Source organism: Periplaneta americana, chromosome 1 (assembly GCF_040183065.1).
Source record: "Periplaneta americana isolate PAMFEO1 chromosome 1, P.americana_PAMFEO1_priV1, whole genome shotgun sequence".
Taxonomy (NCBI): domain Eukaryota; kingdom Metazoa; phylum Arthropoda; class Insecta; order Blattodea; family Blattidae; genus Periplaneta; species Periplaneta americana.
In genome coordinates this window covers 145359157-145377287 of record NC_091117.1, presented here as the reverse complement: position 1 = coordinate 145377287, position 18131 = coordinate 145359157, and the positions used below count along the sequence as shown (strand labels likewise).

Genomic DNA, 18131 nt, shown 5'->3' with positions numbered 1-18131 from the left:
AACTTTAAATTAAAAGTGAAATGATCGCAAAGAAGACAAACCCACTTTGCACGTAAGGTGAAGATGAGCCTGTCCCTATCCAAGTCTGGTTGACCAAGGTATAGCTTTCATAGTCTCAGGTTTATGCTGTCTCTTAATTATCGTCTAGTAGCGCCATTTTTCAGTCATTTGATTGTGAGTAACATACTACATACTATGACTTAGTGTGTTCTATTGTCCTGTGAGTCGGGATTGAAACCAGTTACTACTAGGAACTCTTTAAAATTCTTGTCAACAATATCAGAACTTCGACATCAATAAAAAATGAACATGCATTTTGAATAAGTAATGTGTCTAAACTCCTTTTCAAAGGACAGGTTTTGTAGTTTTATAATGTATCACGCAAAATAAAGCTTGTACCTTTTCCGAGCCTATTACTGAAGATGCAACTGTTAGTAATTACAAAACGTTGGATACTTTTATTCTTTCACACACGGTTTAATAGAGTTGAACGATGACCGAGAAAGCATGACTAAGAGCGCCCGAAATGCCGAAAACCCGCACGACTGCCTACGTCGTTGACTGCTTGTGAGTCAATTTTTAAAGTAGGTTATTTTACGACGCTGTATCAACATCTTAGGTTATTTAGCGTCTGAATGAGATGAAGGTGATAATGCCGGTGAAATGATAGTTACCCAGCATTTGCTCATATTGGGTTCAGGGAAAACCCCGGAAAAAACCTCAACCAGGTAACTTGCCCCAACCGGGAATCGAACCCGGGCCACCTGGTTTCGCGGCCAGACGCGCTAACCGTTACTCCACAGGTGTGGACGTGAGTGAATCAAGACATCGGGAGTGGTCAACTCTCGAACGTCAAGCAGCCTTGAATTGTCAGTTGTTTATACCAGACTGAACTTTTATCTGTTTTGGCAACAGTTATATATGTATAAACAATCAATTAGCCTATTTGAAACATCATCTCTACCTTTCAGTGTATAATAATCCGTTCCCCAATCTTTATTTAATTACTAGGCCGTTATTAAAAGGCTAGGATTTTTTTTTTCATATGTTTGAGCTCAAGTGTACAATCTCAAGTAAAAAAATATTAACACTTTATTTAACGTTATGTTTTATGTTCTTTATAAATGCAAATTTATTTGATAATTTCTTTTCTATTTATATAACCATAGGTAATATTTGATAATAGAACCAGAACATTTTGATAATAATATTATGATACTATTCTGTTTTGTCCTTTTGTATCAATTAAACATCTCTAATGTTATTTATTTCAATTATGTATGTTATTAAAAGTTACGAAATCTTTCCACGCCTACCAAATGTTATTTCGAGAATGATGAGCAAGACTCGAAGCTCACGAGAGTTACGAGACGAGACTCGAAAGACAAATGCAACGAACACGCGAGCGAGAGCGGCAGTTAGTTTTGTTCATCTTTAGTTTAAACCTACAAAAGGTTACGTCACAAAACTACATTAATTTGGAGGACAAGCAAATCAGTGACTCATTTCTTCTAGAGTTCCTCTCACATCTTTTCTCTCTAGCAAAGTAACGGAAAAGCCACAAGCACAATAAATACTCAAGAAGGTAGTATTTCTCGATATACAGCTCTGAAATAGGTTTGTGCAAGGACAGTAATTCCCACAATTATATAACTCACGTGTGTTCATCTTTCAAGTTTCTATGCCAAGCGTATTCCCAGAGAGAATCCCGCTATTTATTTTAATTAATCCTTTTGAACAAGTTTCAGATCCCGCTGGCATTACGAATACCTTCCGGACTTAGAAGCTGTACAAGACAAAAGAAGTTAAGTTGATGATAGCATCAGTTTGTTGTTCTTGGTTGCCATGCCAACAGCAGGCCATTGTATCCAGAGTGAGTGACCCCTCGGTGCGCCCACCGACCCGCAAACCAGCAGACTAGAAGAATACCCCAATAACAATGATGGTGGCTAGTGGAAACGGATATCAAGTCTTCGCGGTACAAGTTCACTCCATTCGCACCTCGACGGCAGTCTCGAGCAGTGTGTTGTGTAGTGTGGAGGACTCGCTCGCTACGAGGCATGACTCAAGGACCCGAGAGTCACTGACAGGCAAGGTGAGTTTACGGTATACGTCAAATAATTAATTGGCTTCTTTTACATACAAGTGACATCATGTGGCGTAATATTTTGGGTTATAAACGAGCAAAATGACTTCAGTTACTTATTACTTTCTTCACAAAAATTCCTTTCTTTTTCTTCCACTGTTATAGATCACATTGAGTAATGTTACGTTTTAGAAACAGTCTTCGAAGTTGATGTTTCAGTTCTCTTCCTCCTCTAAGATTATATTTGAAGACATATCAAGATCCTTCCATCTTTTGCATGCTTTAGATTCCTTTCACTACATTTTGTTTTCATTTTTCTTTAGCATATATGAAGTGTTCTAGATCTCTCGTGTTGCTTTATTTGGACTCTTCTTTCATGCATTTGTCTACATGTTTTACGCTTCTTAAGAATTTCGTATCTGTTCTTTGAATTATACTTTTTTTTTCTCTTTTGGTTATAATAAATATTACTCAGCTATATTTAAATGCAGGCAAAGGAGTGACGTAACTATGTGCAATTTCAATTGAGTTTATATTATCTTATTGAGGTGTATGGTATTCATGTGCCTCTTTAAAGCCAATAAATTATAATTGTCTTTTTACAAATGACAAGTCACAATCCAGATATTGAAAATGATATAGGCCTACTTCGTATACAGCTATACTTCCTTTAATAAATCTTCGCTCTCCTAAGTATTCTGCTCTTTAATGTCCTTCATTTTCTTTAATAATGTGTTCATCTTGTCGTTCTTAAATAATGCACTTTATGCACTGATATTTGAATATCGTCATCTGTCGTTACAAAAGTAACTTGGCCGCTTTTAAATATCATATTTCTTATATTTTAAATAATAATTGTTTTGATTTTTCTTTTTATTATCAGTTTACATGTTTCCAGCTCTATATTTAACGTCATTATTAATATTGTGTTTAGTTCTCTGCTGTAGATCAAGAGGCAGCAGCTCAGGTTCGGTTCCCGTTAAGGGAATAGAGAAATTACCTCTCTCGAGGTGTGAGTTCCTTGTCTTACGATTTGTTGTATTGTCTCAAGTGTGTCACATGGCCAAAGAGTCTTGCTGACTGTGAATGTCTAATGGCGATTCATAATCCTTACGGGAATAGGAAAAATCTGTGTCAAGGGGTCAAATCGCTTATTATTATTATTATTATTATTATTATTATTATTATTATTATTATTACTAGTATTATATTATTATTAATTAAGATACACTTGATTAGTCTTAAAACACATTAAACATACAATATGAATTAATATCGTTAAGAAAATATTTGTGAAATTTGTTTATAAAATTCTTAAATAACTTTTATACATCATAAGAATTCGTTTGAAATGTATAACTATTCTTCACTTTGGCTAAAATTACATAGTTCCTCTACCTACCAAATCCAGGCTCAGTTTTCCTGAAAATGTGTTCCTAGTCTTGTGTTTGTCTTGTTTAAAGCAGTAGCCTTGTGTCATACTAATCGCGTGAATATCTTGATTAATGTTAGTTCATAACCCCTTCGGGAGAGAAGAGAAAATGGGTCCAAGGTTTCAGTTCTTGAAGATAGATGCTAACTTCAATAATTATAATTTACGGAAGAAATAAGTTTTTGTCATAATTAATTGGTACTGTAGTTGGGCCGGTACGGGCCGATACGCCGTTCGGTTTAAAATAAAAACTCGCTGTTAGCATACCGGAAAAAATATATACTCAAAAACACGAATTATGTTCAACTAATCTTAATACACTTTAAATAGAGGATGTAAGATGTTTCAAAATAACTGAGTTTGATATCTGGTATAAAAGTAACGGCTGGCATCTCATATCCTTTGCTTAAACGCTTGTAAATTCGTTATTTTATCGAAAATCTGGTTTGGCACCTCAAGAATAGTTGTGATTTGTTAATTTCAAGCTTGCAGACCGTCGTTGCATTTCTAATTAATAGGTGTACTAACCTGATGACACGGCGCCTCAAGACTGAAGCCTCCAATGATAAGTAAAGAGGCTCTAAATAAGGATCTAAATATGCAAGTTTAGCTAAAATTACTATGTCTGTTGATTTAGTTCATAATATGGCAGTAGCCTGTCATGTACTTATTATGAAAGATCTAAAAATTCCAAAGCTTAAAAGTGTACTGTACTGTTAAAGTCTTTGAAGCTATGGTACATTCGTCAGGATCTTTGTTAAGTATACATTCTTTACTTCAAAACAGAAAGTTTTCAAAGATAGTGAGCTACACTGCAGGACAAAGACAGTTGAAATAAACCTTAGTCAATTTTACAGAAACCTGGCAGAAAACTTCAAGCAAAGGCTTATCGATCCCACACAAACATCCTACTTAAATTGACAATCTAAGATTAGTGATACAAAATTGAAGACAGGTAAAAAAAGAGACTGTTGAAAGATAATTGGCTTCTCAATACAAACATATGTAATCTGTAGTAATATATGCATCTCAAACTTGTATTAATATTTCCATTTTGAAGACAAGCGAAAGTACGTTGAGGCCTTGAGAAAATATAATTACTGTCTTTAATGTGAAACCACCAGAGCTTTTTAGTTTGTTACATATAACAGATTCTATTCAAATTTAAACTTCAGAATGCGAAGGCGCATTGATTTAATTAATGATATCTGAAAAGGAATACTCTTCTAGTAAAATAGGTTCTAGGCGTTTGTTCTCAAAAATCTGTTGGACAACCAGTGTCAGCATTTAATCCCATGCCTTTATGCAATTGTGGCTGCCATTTGGAAGGAGGTCTGCAGAGGAGACTGCATGCCGATGAAATAACCTTGAAAAAGAAGTGCAGTACGAATCCTTATAGAGTCTATAGGGTTCAAGAAGATTTCAACAGTACCTCCTAAATTTTTTTCCAACTACAGTACTGCATAATTTTATTTGCAATCAAATATAAATTAGTACGCTGTAAAAATATAGCATTATCATTTATTTTCAAGAAAGGAACGTTGATTCATCCTATGCCTACCCTACTGGTTTTATGATTTTCATTGAACATTGGGCATTTGCAATTACTGGGGCTTCCAAGTCATGCGGTCAGCTTCGAGAAAGGCAACAGCTCGAGACGACAAGAACACATAAGACAAGAAACATGTACTGGTCTCAATCGCAGGGAGACAATCCCATACTGTTTTGTCTGGAATTCAGCCTAGATCCGCAAAAATGTGTACCTAGAAATTCTACCACATGACATAATCTAGGGACTATAATATAAAATATACTCTTTCCATCAGAACATATATCTCACTATTTTACACATTTAAATCGGTTTATAATGACTGATGTCTTCCGATACCAAAAGCTCATTCCTCTCTCTTGTTCCACTGTCCTTTTTCATGGTGTCTACTTTCCATAGCGTCCAGGATTCCCTCAAGCTAACTTCTTTTCCCCACGGTCTTCCCTTTTTCCTTTTCTCCGATGGTACTCAGATCAATGCCTATTAGGCCCTTTTTCCTTTCCTCCGATGGTACTCAGATCAATGCCTGTTAAGTCCTTTTTCCATTTCTCCGATGGTAGTGAGATCAAAGCCTATTAGGCCCTTTTTCCTTTTCTCCGATGCCTATTAGGCAATCTATCATTGTTCACTATTTTAGAATACGAAAACAATTCCATATTTCAATTTTGTACTTTAAGACACTGACACATCAGATTTAGTGCACATTAGATGAGATTTCTTTCGGAGATAGCTACAGACCCAGTAAGTATTGTAAACCAACGTCAGATCCTTGTCCACTTTCTTTTCACAGACATGGTTTCCCATCATTTCAGTTACATCACAACTTAATTCGTTCAAAAACGCAATGCAGTAAAGGAAATACAGCAGTGATGCCAACTTTAGAGTAATTACGAAAAGGGATTATTTTTAGTTTGAATGTATAATAGCCTAACTCGTATTTTAAACTCAGTACAAAAATAGGCTACGTCAATGTATAAGTATGCGTGTCCAAGATGTAATAGGATCTGAAACTAATTTGAAAACATGTTCTCCTACAAGTCACATGCAATGTTCTACGTTCAGCCAATATTGTTTTTGTATGCTTGCTCAGAGTTGCATTAAAATAATGGCACATATATCACTTTTAAATTGAGAATACGCATACCGGTATATAAATAATATAGCGGTGTTTAGTATTATGTTTTCTTTTATATATTTTCGAAGTGTACGACTTCAGACTAACGACATAAAGGATGTTCTTATTGTCTTTAGTATTATATTTGCTTATTTACTTTTATTCTTTATTAATTTATTTTCCTTTTACATTCACTTATTTATTTCTAATTCATGCATTTAGACAAGAGTACTGTAAACAGAATACGCAGTAGCATAGACGGGACTATATCAAGTATTTTAAAACTAATACTTATACAGTCCGCACCATGTCTGCTACCACGTGCTCCTGTGTAGCACTCCTACTCCCGCATGATGTCATGTTTCTCTTTATTTCCCTTTGGCACAAGTCAGTGCTCAAGACTACTTGACATAATTATACTTTCGTTTGTTTTCATCTAAATCACGCTATGAATATTTACTTTAAGTTTACCTATTAAATGTTAGTATTTATTTTATTTAGTTTCACTTATTCTTATTTTGTGGTCTATTATATGATTATTATTCATTTTATTTGTTTAATTTTCATTTCATTTCCATAAAGTAATAACATTTATTGATTGACTTTCGCTTAATTTGAGTTGTTTCATTCAGTTAATGTTATTTACCTCACAACTTAATACGTTTCATTTAATATTAGTCATTTATATTTGTTTATTTTTATAATTTTATTTACCTTATTTTCATTTTTTTTACTTACCTTATTTTCATTTAATATATTTTTATTCAATTTTATGTATACATTTTATAATTCTTTCTTTTATTTACTACCATGCACACATTTAAATTTATTTACTTATTTATAATATTTAGCATTGTTTGCTTATTTTTATTTTATACTGTTGTAATATTTCAATAATTTTAGTAAATTATATTTATTTTATTCAAAATATTTAATTATTTCAGTTAATATTTTTAACATTGTCATTTATTTATGTATTTCACCCGTCTAATTTGTGCCCTCTTTTAAGTAATTCGAATTCTTTCCTTCATTATATCTTTTTCGGGTTTGTTTCATTCCTGTAGGAATTATGTATGAAACAGTGTAATAGTAAGACTTATGTATTATTGTATATTTCACTCTATTAATCGAGTTTAATTAAAAAGTCTAGCCTGATCGACAAACAATGTTCTCTTGAACTAAGTAATTGCATTGCAATGACAATAGCTATCAAAAAATTGCAGGGTTCCTCTGTAGGCATGTTTCAGGTTCCCTCACTCATTAAGAAGCAAGCATTTCCAACTCGCCTCTTCTTTGTGTCGTGCAGATTAATATCAATTTTTGAATGCAGGAAACGAGAGGTAAAAAAATATAATATAATTAAGGAATGTCGGAAACGCAGGAATATTCTCGCTTGTTGGACCAGCTGGGAATATCGTGATGTCTCTGATAAACAATAAAATTACAACAAAACAAAGATATAGCTACAAAATCTCTCTGAAAGAGGAATAAATTGTTACGTCTCAAACTACACAGGAAATATTTAATTATTTTATTTTATATTTTTGTTCCAAAATAAAAAAATGTACTCAAAAACATAAATTAAGAGGTAAGAGTTAAATACATATATAAACAAATTAATAATGAACAAGTGAAATAAAGAATATAATTAATTTAAATCAATTTCATGAACACATTTTCTATTTATTATAAAGAAATTAAAATTTGAGTGCTCTCTTTTCAGCCTTTATATTGTGCCTGTCCTGTACTGTCTTAAGCAGTGATCTTGTGTTATTTCAATCACACAACCAGAGCTTCAATACTAGTGAATATTTAGCGTTTGTTCCAAATCAGAAAGTTTCAGCTCTTGAAACAGATTGTGAAGTGGATGTTGAAGGTGGTAGGCTAATAATTTATTATTATTATTATTATTATTATTATTATTATTATTATTATTATTATTATCATCATCATCATCATCATTATCATCATCATCATCATCCTAAATCTTGTACATAGTTCCTTGCTAGCGCAGTCGGTATAGTGTTGGCCTACTGTGCTCGAGGTTGCGGGTTCGATCCCGGCCCGGGTCGATGGCATTTAAGCACATAAGTGTGCTTAAATGCGACAGGCTCATGTAAGTAGATGTACTGACATGTAAAAGAACTCCTGCGGGACAAAATTCCGGCACACTGGCGACGCTGATATAACCTCGGCAGTTGCGAGCGTCGTTAAATAAACCATAATTAAATCAAATTCTACATAGTACCTAGTTCACCTTACTCCAGACTTTTAAACTTTAACACGTTTCATTCGGTGCATTACCATGTTAAATAACATAATTATCATAATAATATTAATAATAGTATTAATATTATTATTATTATTATTATTATTATTATTATTATTATTATTAATCATAAGCCAGAAAAACTTCCCTTACCATTATCATCCATGGAAGATACAGATATCATCCATAACACACATTTAATTGAACACGTCCTAGAAAGCTATATGACTCCTAATGAACTAAAACAAATTACACTGGAAACGATTTACAATCTATACCTTGAACCACAATGGCTCCATAGGCCTATTTATACAGATGGATCCAGACTGGAAGTAGAGGATGGAGATGGAGCTGGAATTTGCTGAAAATTATTAAGCTTCTATTTCGCAGTTGAGAAAAACTCCACTCACTTTGATAGTGAAATTCAGACAATAGAGATAGCACTAACACATCTTCTCTACAAAATAAATTCATTTCAGTGCGCAGTTATTTTAAATGATTCAACTTAGGCCATACAAGCAATAGCAACTAATAATTCCCCCATCTCCAGAAAGAACTGTTGCAGAAATTCAAAGTAATGACAGATCGTGGGCAGCTATATTACAAAATAAATACTTAATCCAAAATACATCCTAAACTTGATGCTGTAGGAACATTCAGATTTTTAACAGGTCACGATTATTTGGCTGCACATCTTTATAAAATTGGAATCTTCAGCTCTTCAAATTGTATCTGTGTCGTGAAGACAATTCTACAATGAATAAGGATCGCCTTTCGAGTTCTTTAGCTCTCAAGACGTCACCTGCAAGAACGCTGACTGGACTAACTTATTTATCATACGTTGGCGTCATGTAAATCTGTTTCGACTCCAGCACATAATGTAGTCTATATTTTTCCCGCTCATTTATTATGTCTGTTAAATTACTCGTCTTCTTCTTCTTCTTCCTACTACGTGTTAAGCCTGGTGACCTGTTACGGTCTCCCTCCATCGTGTCAGCGGACGGCCCAAAGATCTTGTTCCTAAAGGGCGGTAATTTAGTGCTTAGCGTAGTATCCTTGTTCTAGGCATCCTGAGTATGTGACATTTTCATTTCTGTCTATAATTTTGAATTTTCTCTAAAACTGGGTCAATATTTAATTCTTTCAAAATATTCCAATTTTTCTTCTTGTCTAATCTAATATAGCCAGCAGTTCTTCTTAAAAATTTCATTTCATTGGCAGTGATTCGGTGTCCATCACATTTACGTATGGTCCAAGCTTCACTTCCACACATGAGAACAGGTCTCGCCTGTGTTTTATAGGCTTTAATTCTTGTGTGTTTTTGGACAAAAGAAAGTTTGAAAATGTTATTAATGGTATTCATTGCATAGTTAAAGTAATTCAGTTTTGTAGAAATATCTTTTTCTTGTTTAGAGCTCAAATGATAACCCAAATATTTAAAACATGAGACCTGTTCTACAGGTTTATTATAAAGGCAAATTTTTCTGCGGAGATAATGTTTTCCGATGAACCCCATTACTTTAGTTTTATTAACTGAAATTTCTATTCCGTATTCCTCAGAAATGAGTTGTGATTGGAAAACAGAATGTTGGCGGTCATCTTCAGAATCTGTTAATAATAGTACATCATCTGCAAACAGTAATATATCTAACTTCAAATTTCTGTTGATGTTCAAATTACCATGTTTCACTTTCTAATCATGTGATCCATATATATATATATATATATATATATATATATATATATATATATATATATAGTAAATAGTAATGGGGATAGGTTAAACCTTGTCGACTACCTTGACTAATTGATTTCCTCTCAATTTGGTTGTTTACAGTACATACTGAAATATAATTTTCACAATATAAATTATAGATTGCATTTATTAATTGGTTTGGAACATGATCTTCTTTCAGGATTTCAAATAACTTTTTTCTATTAATTTTATCAATAGCCTTTTTAAAATCGATAAAAGCCAAATGTGTCTCTTTATTAAACTCTCCTTGTTTTTCTATTATCATTTTTAGAGTAAAGTACCCATCAGCACATGATCTATCTTTCCGGAATCCATTTTGTTCTTCCATTAATTTGGTTAAATTACTCGTAAATGGCGAATAGTGGTCTTTTTTCTATAAACATTTCTTTAATATGCTGTATTTTTGTACTATGTGTCGCTATATGTGTACTTGTTATTATTTTATGAGCTTGTATATGTTGTCTACTATTTTTGGGCTGGTTTTTATTTTATAGTTAATATTAAATGTAGTAAGAGATAAATTATTTTTAACGCAATCCCTTCAAAATTATTTTCGTAGTTCGCTACAAATAGCTGATCATCTGTAAAAAGGTAAAAAATATTTGTAAAAGAGGTTAGGATTAATGAAACAGCAAGTTTTGAAGTTAATTTTCTTTCACGAAGTCAGTCTGGCTGTTGGAAGCATGGGTGACATGCTACAGCATTTCTTGTTTTACAGTTTCCTTCCTGTCTGCACTTTTCATTATTTTCTAAATTTAAACATAAGACATTACTAAATTAATGAAACACGGTTCAGTAATCTCCATTTCTCTATCAATCCTTGTATTATAATATTTCACTACCAATACGTACTTAAAGAATTCGTAACATTGTATTGTTGGGTGTGGACCTTCAAGAAACTAGAGGAACGGCCGTTCCAATATATGGATACGCTAGTATCGTAACATTAGGTCAATAAAAAGTGAAAAGCATCTCTAAAAGGTTTTTAGTTCTGAACATTACACCGTGAGGCGTGTAAGCAACATGCAGGAAGAAGCTGTTGTATTAACTGTACATTAACCGCCAATTTTATCACGTCTTACGATTTGAATTCAACCGCAGTTACGTTATAAATATGTACAGTATATCCAACCAGTGCGAAGCCCCGATATGCTGTTATTTGTAATTAAAGTCTTACTAATTTTTTTTGGACATTCATTGAGATCGAAGTATATCAGGTTTAATCGAGGAAGCTCAATTATTATTAGAAATATTATGTTGTTTTATCATCTATACTTTTCTCTCTTTCATCACATTTTACTCCTTGATAGAGGTTCTGGCTGATATGTACCATACATCTATAGCCTAACAGGCAGTACATTTCACTTGATATATGTCACAGGAAGAAAAATATTGTCTGCATGCATCTGAAGTCTGACTAGTAGAGATGAACAAAACTAACTGCCGCTCTCGCTCGCTGTGTTCTTTGCATTTGTCTTTCGACTCTCGTCTCGTAACTCTCGTGCGCTTCGAGTTTCGCTCATCATTCTCGAAATAGCATTTGATCGGCGTGGAAAGATTTCGTAACTTTGAATAACATACATCATTAAAATAAATAACATTATAAATGTTTAATTGATACAAAAAGTCAAAACAAAACAGTATCATAGTCATCAAAATATTCTGGTTCTATTATTAGGTCTTACCTATGGTTGTATAAATAGAAAAAGATTTCTCAAATAAATTTGCATTTCTAACAGGTATAAAACATAACGTTAAATATAACGTTAATATTTTTTTACTTGATCTCAAACATACAAAAAAAAGTTTCCTCGCCTTTTAATAACGGCCTAGTAATTAAATAAAGATTGGGAACGGATTTTTTTACTTGGTTATTTAACGATGCTGTATCAACTACGAGGTCATTTAGCGTCAATGAGATTGGTGATACTGAGATGATATTTGGCGAAATGAGGCCGAGGATTCGCCATAGGTTTACCTTACGGTTGGGGAAAACCTCGGAAAAAAACCAACCACGTAATCAGCCCCAGCGGGAATCGAACCCGCGCCCGAGCGTAACTCCGGATCTGTAGGCAAGCGCCTTAGCCGACAAAGCTACGCCGGTGGCTTTGGGAACGGATTATTATACACTGAAAGGTAGAGATGATGTTTCAAATAGGCTACTTATTGTTTAAATATGAGCCGTTCAGAGCAAAAGTGGTGTAAGTCAAAATTGGGTAATGAGGTTTAAAGTAAAAATTCTGTAAAGTGCAGCACAAAGTAGCAATTAATATGTCCTTCTTGCTATCCACTGACTACTAATAGTTTAAATAAATTGAATATTAATTGCTACTCTACTCTGTATTTTACAGAATGTTTACTTTAACCCTCATTACCCATTTTTTACTTACACCACTTCTGCTCTGAACGGCTCATTATGTATAACAGTTGCCAAAACAGATTAAAGCTCAGTCCTGTATAAACAACTCTGACGATTCAAGGCTGCTTGACGTTAGAGAGTTGACCACTCCCAATGTCTTGATTCACTCACAAGCAGTCAACGACGTAGGCAATACTGTCGTGCGGGTTTTCGGCTTTGCTGGCGCCGTTAATCTTGCTTTTTCGATCGTTGTTCAACTCTACTGACTAGTGTAATATGTAGCTAGTCGGCGATGTATGCAATGGAGAGGGAAAGGCACTGGCCACCCTATCCCATTATCGCCTGACCTAGTTGCCTCATAAGTAGTGTCTTCTTGGTATCACTTGAGAGGTTCATACCTATCGTCGGACAGTTGACTAAACAACAACATCACATTTAATTATTTTATGATCTCTTACTTTCAATCAGCTTTTACCCCTTACCGGCTCATTTCTAACAATCAGATAACCAAACTAAAATTATTTTTCCAAAGTTCTCAATGGTGTCAATTTTTCTCCCTAAATAATATTATAAAATCTGTATATAAAGTAATTGCTTACAGTTTAGGAAATGTCATTAATTAAAATATTTCAAGCTATTAATTTAGTATTCCTTCACATTGGTTCTGATAGGGTTATTTGGCATTATTAAAGTTTCCTGATTTTGAAGCCACTGAGACTTCCTTAGTATGAAGACTAATTTTCATTCAATTCATGTAATTATACAAATTTACTGGCTAAAACTAGCTTCTTGTATTTTACCGAATTATACCTCAAATTTTACATAATTAAATGAACTGACAACCAAATACAATACTGTTTTCAAATCCACGATGTGTTTTTCTATAATTTAAGATTAAAAATTCTACTGTGAGTCACTAAAAGCTTCATCTCTTATCGCCATAAACAATTATATGAAGACAAAAATCTCAAATGGTGACTCGAAATATTACTATGCATAAATTTGATGCTCATGTTAAAATCCAGATATATTAAAAAATACAGTTTCTATTATCTTGTTTTGCTTCGAGGTACAAAATTTACGTGCACACGTGTGGAGTAACGGTCAGCACGTCTGGCTGCGAAACCAGGTGGCCCGGGTTCGAATCCCGGTAGGGGCAAGTTACCTGGTTGAGGTTTTTTCCGGGGTTTTCCCTCAACTCAATACGAGCAAATGTTGGGTAACTTTCGGTGCTGGACCCCGGACTCATTTCACCGGCATTATCACCTTCATATCATTCAGACGCTAAATAACCTAGATGTTGATACAGCGTCGTAAAATAACCAATAAAAAAAACAACATTTACAAAGTAGCCTATATAGGCCTACATTGTCTTTTTTATGAGAGATATTTTCATAATAGTATTGCCTTTCCGTCTCATCTTCATGTCAAAATGTCGTAACTACCTTCTCAGTAAAATCCTCAGCATAAATGTCAAGATATCAACATATCAAAGGCGCTTTCCGCCGCCATGCATTGTATTCATTACAGTACTTTAATTAACTTAATTAGGCTTCTGACCACGAATTCAAAACAAAATGTCTCCTTGAGAAAACGAGAACATTGTTCGACTATTGTAGGGTAACTCTTTATCAGGTAATCTCACAAGATGGCCTTATCTACAACAAGTCTTGCAACTCGGGCTCGGTTTCGATGTGAATATTTCTTTCTCTCACTAGAGATTGAATGTGAGTTCTTTATCTCGTGCTGTCTTAAACGTTAACAGTCTTTTCAAATGTCGCTCCCAATGCGCTACTCATCATCGCTGCCATAAACAAAATATCGAAAGTATTGCTGAGTGATGCCATGTGAAACAGCACTAAGTCATTCCAACTCCGCCTCCTTGGTCTCGAGATAGCGTGCTGGATTCCTGGTAAGGTGGCCCGGATTCGATTCCCGGTCGTGAGGTCAGGGGTATTTAATTCCGACCTCTTCACGGGGATTGTATGTGGTGTCTCGCAGTGGACCCCGAGTACCCTGACCCAGTAAACGGGGGAGTCCTGCAGTGTTTGCGTATGTTCAGTAGAGTTGTGGGTCTAGGCACAATAAGCCTGAGGCTGCGGTGACGAAATTAGTATAAAAAGTGATTCCAACCACGCAGTTAAGAGGTTAGGTACAGCTTACAGCAGTAAAATTTTGGAAATATTCAACATTTTTCCTCCATTACTGTATCTTATACAATGGTGAAAATTAGTATGTGTAAAACACTGTCCTTCTGTTTTGGTTATTTTCACTTGTTAACTCATGCATTATTTAAGGCATTATTATTTATGTATGCTGGTATGATAATTCATGATATAAGTGATTCTATATAAAAAAAAATTATTTGCTTTTTTTTTTTTTTCAAAATTCAGTTCACTGTGCAGTGATGAAGCCTTTCCCACATAACTCAAAAACTATCCAACATTCTATGATGAAATTTTTTAGTATATTTATGCATGTCATATGCACAATATGATGCAAGATCACTTCTCTGTCTTTGATAGATTGTCTGATAAAAAATAAATTCGTTTTAAGAAATGGTCAAATATCAAACACAAAATAATAAAAAAAAATAATATAAGGAATGTAGTTGAAAGAGCATGATACTGTAAACATGAGTTTCAGAAATAAAATAAAAGAGAAAGAACATGAAAAAGTTAACAAGTTTTTGAGTTATGAGGGAAACGCTTCATCACTGCACAGTAAACTCCCACCACTATGAATTTTGAAAAATAAAAATAAAAATTATTTTTTTAATCGTAAAAATATTTTCTTCAAATAGCAGAAGGACAGTGTTTACACATACCAATTTTAAATATTGTACAAGGTACAGTAATGGAGGAAAAAAACGTTTAATATTTCCAAAAAATTTACTGCTGTAAGCTGTACCTAACCCCTTAAGAAACCTTGCAACTTACGACTTTATCGTGTATAAGAATACGAACAAAACAGTAATCTCAATAGATGTGAAAAAATAACACAATTTACATAAATTTTGAATCGGCATTAACGAGTTTATTTTTTTTATTTTTTTTTTTATTTTGAGAAATAAACTTTCCCTTAGAAAGGAACAAGTCATCAGGCCTACTAAAATTTAAAGAAGAAGATGTTGATAATGATTACTTATTGTTTTACATAAGACAGACTGTCAATTGAAGTTATGTAGATCGTAGGTTTCTGCAGTATTATTTCTGTGAGAAATTAATTCTTATTTTATGTTTCCGATTTGAAATACTCATAGGCTATCTTTAGATAAAAATGTTAGTGCTAAAAGAATGAATTACTTCGGAAAACTAACATTATTCTAGCCTTTTACGATATAGAAAAGTGGCACAAACGTTTCATCTTGTAGGATGTTCATCAACAATCACTACACACAAAATAATAACAATAATAATACTATTTATCTATTTTGATATCAGTTTCGTATAATAGACTAAGGATTTGCATCAGTTTGTCATCTCTTGCAGAAGCTGTCATTGATAATTTCTCAATCTAATTATTGATTGTGTTGCGATCCGGAATTCTTCCATGTCTTGCAACGTTGAAATGCCGCCTGAATAATCGCTGTATTATTATTACTGAATCTCCGTTTCTTTTAATGTTTCAATAGTGAATTCCCGATGTTCTGCTGTACAACGTGGCATGTTTATCCAATACATTTACTGAAATAATTCAGATTTGTTTATTTCAGTAACAAAACAGAAATCGTTACCATGTAAACCTAAACAATTGATACTCTAACCTTAAATGGTATACCTTGACCAATGTTATGTCATGCCTAGCTTCAATCCACTTCAACTAACGGATGGGTATCACGTAAGTCAAAATCATCAGTTCATTCTGCCCCAGCTTGTACAGGGACATCATTTTATTTTTACTAACATTTCTAATATTAACCTGACTATACCTTTGGATTAACGATTGAGAACCGGAAACACCGTTTGCTACCCCTTTCCACGACTGGAGTTCGATGATACTGCGTAAAATACAAACAAATTACTTTACTAGGTATAGGAGGGAAGAAAAGTAGTTCATCCATTTACGTAAACTAGAAAATATCGCGATTTTGAGTTTGATAATTTTCATTAGGTTTTTGTTTAATCAAAATACAGTACAGTATTAACAATAAGTGTTTTTACTCACGAACTGAGCTATCCATTCGGACGTATTCATATTGCAGTGTATATTATACTGTCTACAGCACATTACTGTACAATTTAGAGAATGAAGTTAAATTGAAAAATATCATAATATGGATATTTAAACACATTTTTTAAAATGGTGGCCGTTCATTTCGATACAGACTTCAGTTCTTTCGTGCATATTATCGCTAATTCCAATTAGCAATTTCGTCCTTCATATTAGTAACTCATGTTGATATAATTCTGTACCTACTCTATAAAAGAGTATCTTACGTACTGTAAATTCAATCTTCACTTCTGCCCGATCCGAAAACACAAAATTACTCAGACATGCTATCTACTGTCCGTCCAAGCGGTTCTGTCGCAGGGTCGTAGAAAGGGGGAAAATCACGTGACAGTTAATTACTTAACGAGGCCCTTTCATTTATGTTAGTTTAAACAGTTGTATACAACAAATTCCACAATTTGGGACATCTGGCCGAAATCTACTGCTGACCACTAGGATCCAGAATACAAAGCAGAGGTTAAATGAAAAATACAATATGATTGCGGAAAGAATACGGAACAATGATAAATTTAAAAATAAAGTATAATTTGAGTTCGAAGAAACATGAGATGAAAATACATTGAAGAGTCATGAAATGAAATGAAAAAAATACATAGTATTATACAAGTGATTGTGTAAAATGGATAATGAATCTCTCAATACCATTAGACAAATTTTGTTAATGTCCTCATTAGAAAATTTAAGAGAAAGGAGAATGGTTTTGGTTAACTTAAACGAAGTTCTCCTAACGCCAAAAAAGAAGTCCTTTCACTTCCCATGTATTAATATTCATTTTGTATCTCTCACTGAAGTGAGGAATACATGGGTTGTAAATAGACTTCTTTTCATTGTTAACGTCATTGGCTTGTTGATCATCCTTACATAGACATCCAATTCCCAACAGAAATTAATGTTTTTAGAAAAGAACTAAGACAGTCCAACCACTAGCCTTTACAGAGGGGCGAGCAGAAGTGGGTGGGGGAAACCGGGATGCGACGTAGGCAAACGGACGACAGTATTTGTGCAAAAATATGATTCAATATTGAAAACTTTTCGTCACTGGAAAACGCGAACATATTTCTGGAACGTATTATACTCACTAACTCAGTACTGTTTACTGTGACCGTAAGGCGACTTTGACTGCATACGCGGCCTTGGTTCTTTGTGGAAGACGACTGGAAGTTTACTAGTAGAAGAGGTGAGAGTGAAGTACATTCAAAACTCAGGTACAATAAAAATTGAAGTAAAAATAAAATGATGTCCCTGTATTATCGCAGTATCAAAAAATGTTCACATTAACATTGTTTTTAATCACAGCAGTTTAATAGATAAAACTAAAAAGATAAATAAATAA

At 33.7% G+C, this 18131-nt stretch overlaps 1 protein-coding gene across 3 annotated transcripts in view; it reads left to right on the top strand.

Annotated features, from left to right (window-relative positions):
- Window positions 1-1940: 1940 nt before the first annotated feature.
- LOC138701803 (uncharacterized) overlaps window positions 1941-18131 on the top strand; it is a 208325-nt gene continuing 192134 nt past the window's right edge. For 2 of the 3 annotated variants that reach the window (XM_069829113.1, XM_069829073.1), the window contains exon 1: window positions 1941-2095. The gene's annotated coding sequence lies outside the window, so the exon portion shown is untranslated. Of the gene's footprint in view, window positions 2107-18131 lie in introns of all 3 variants that reach the window. The other variant, XM_069829080.1, reaches the window with a different exon arrangement.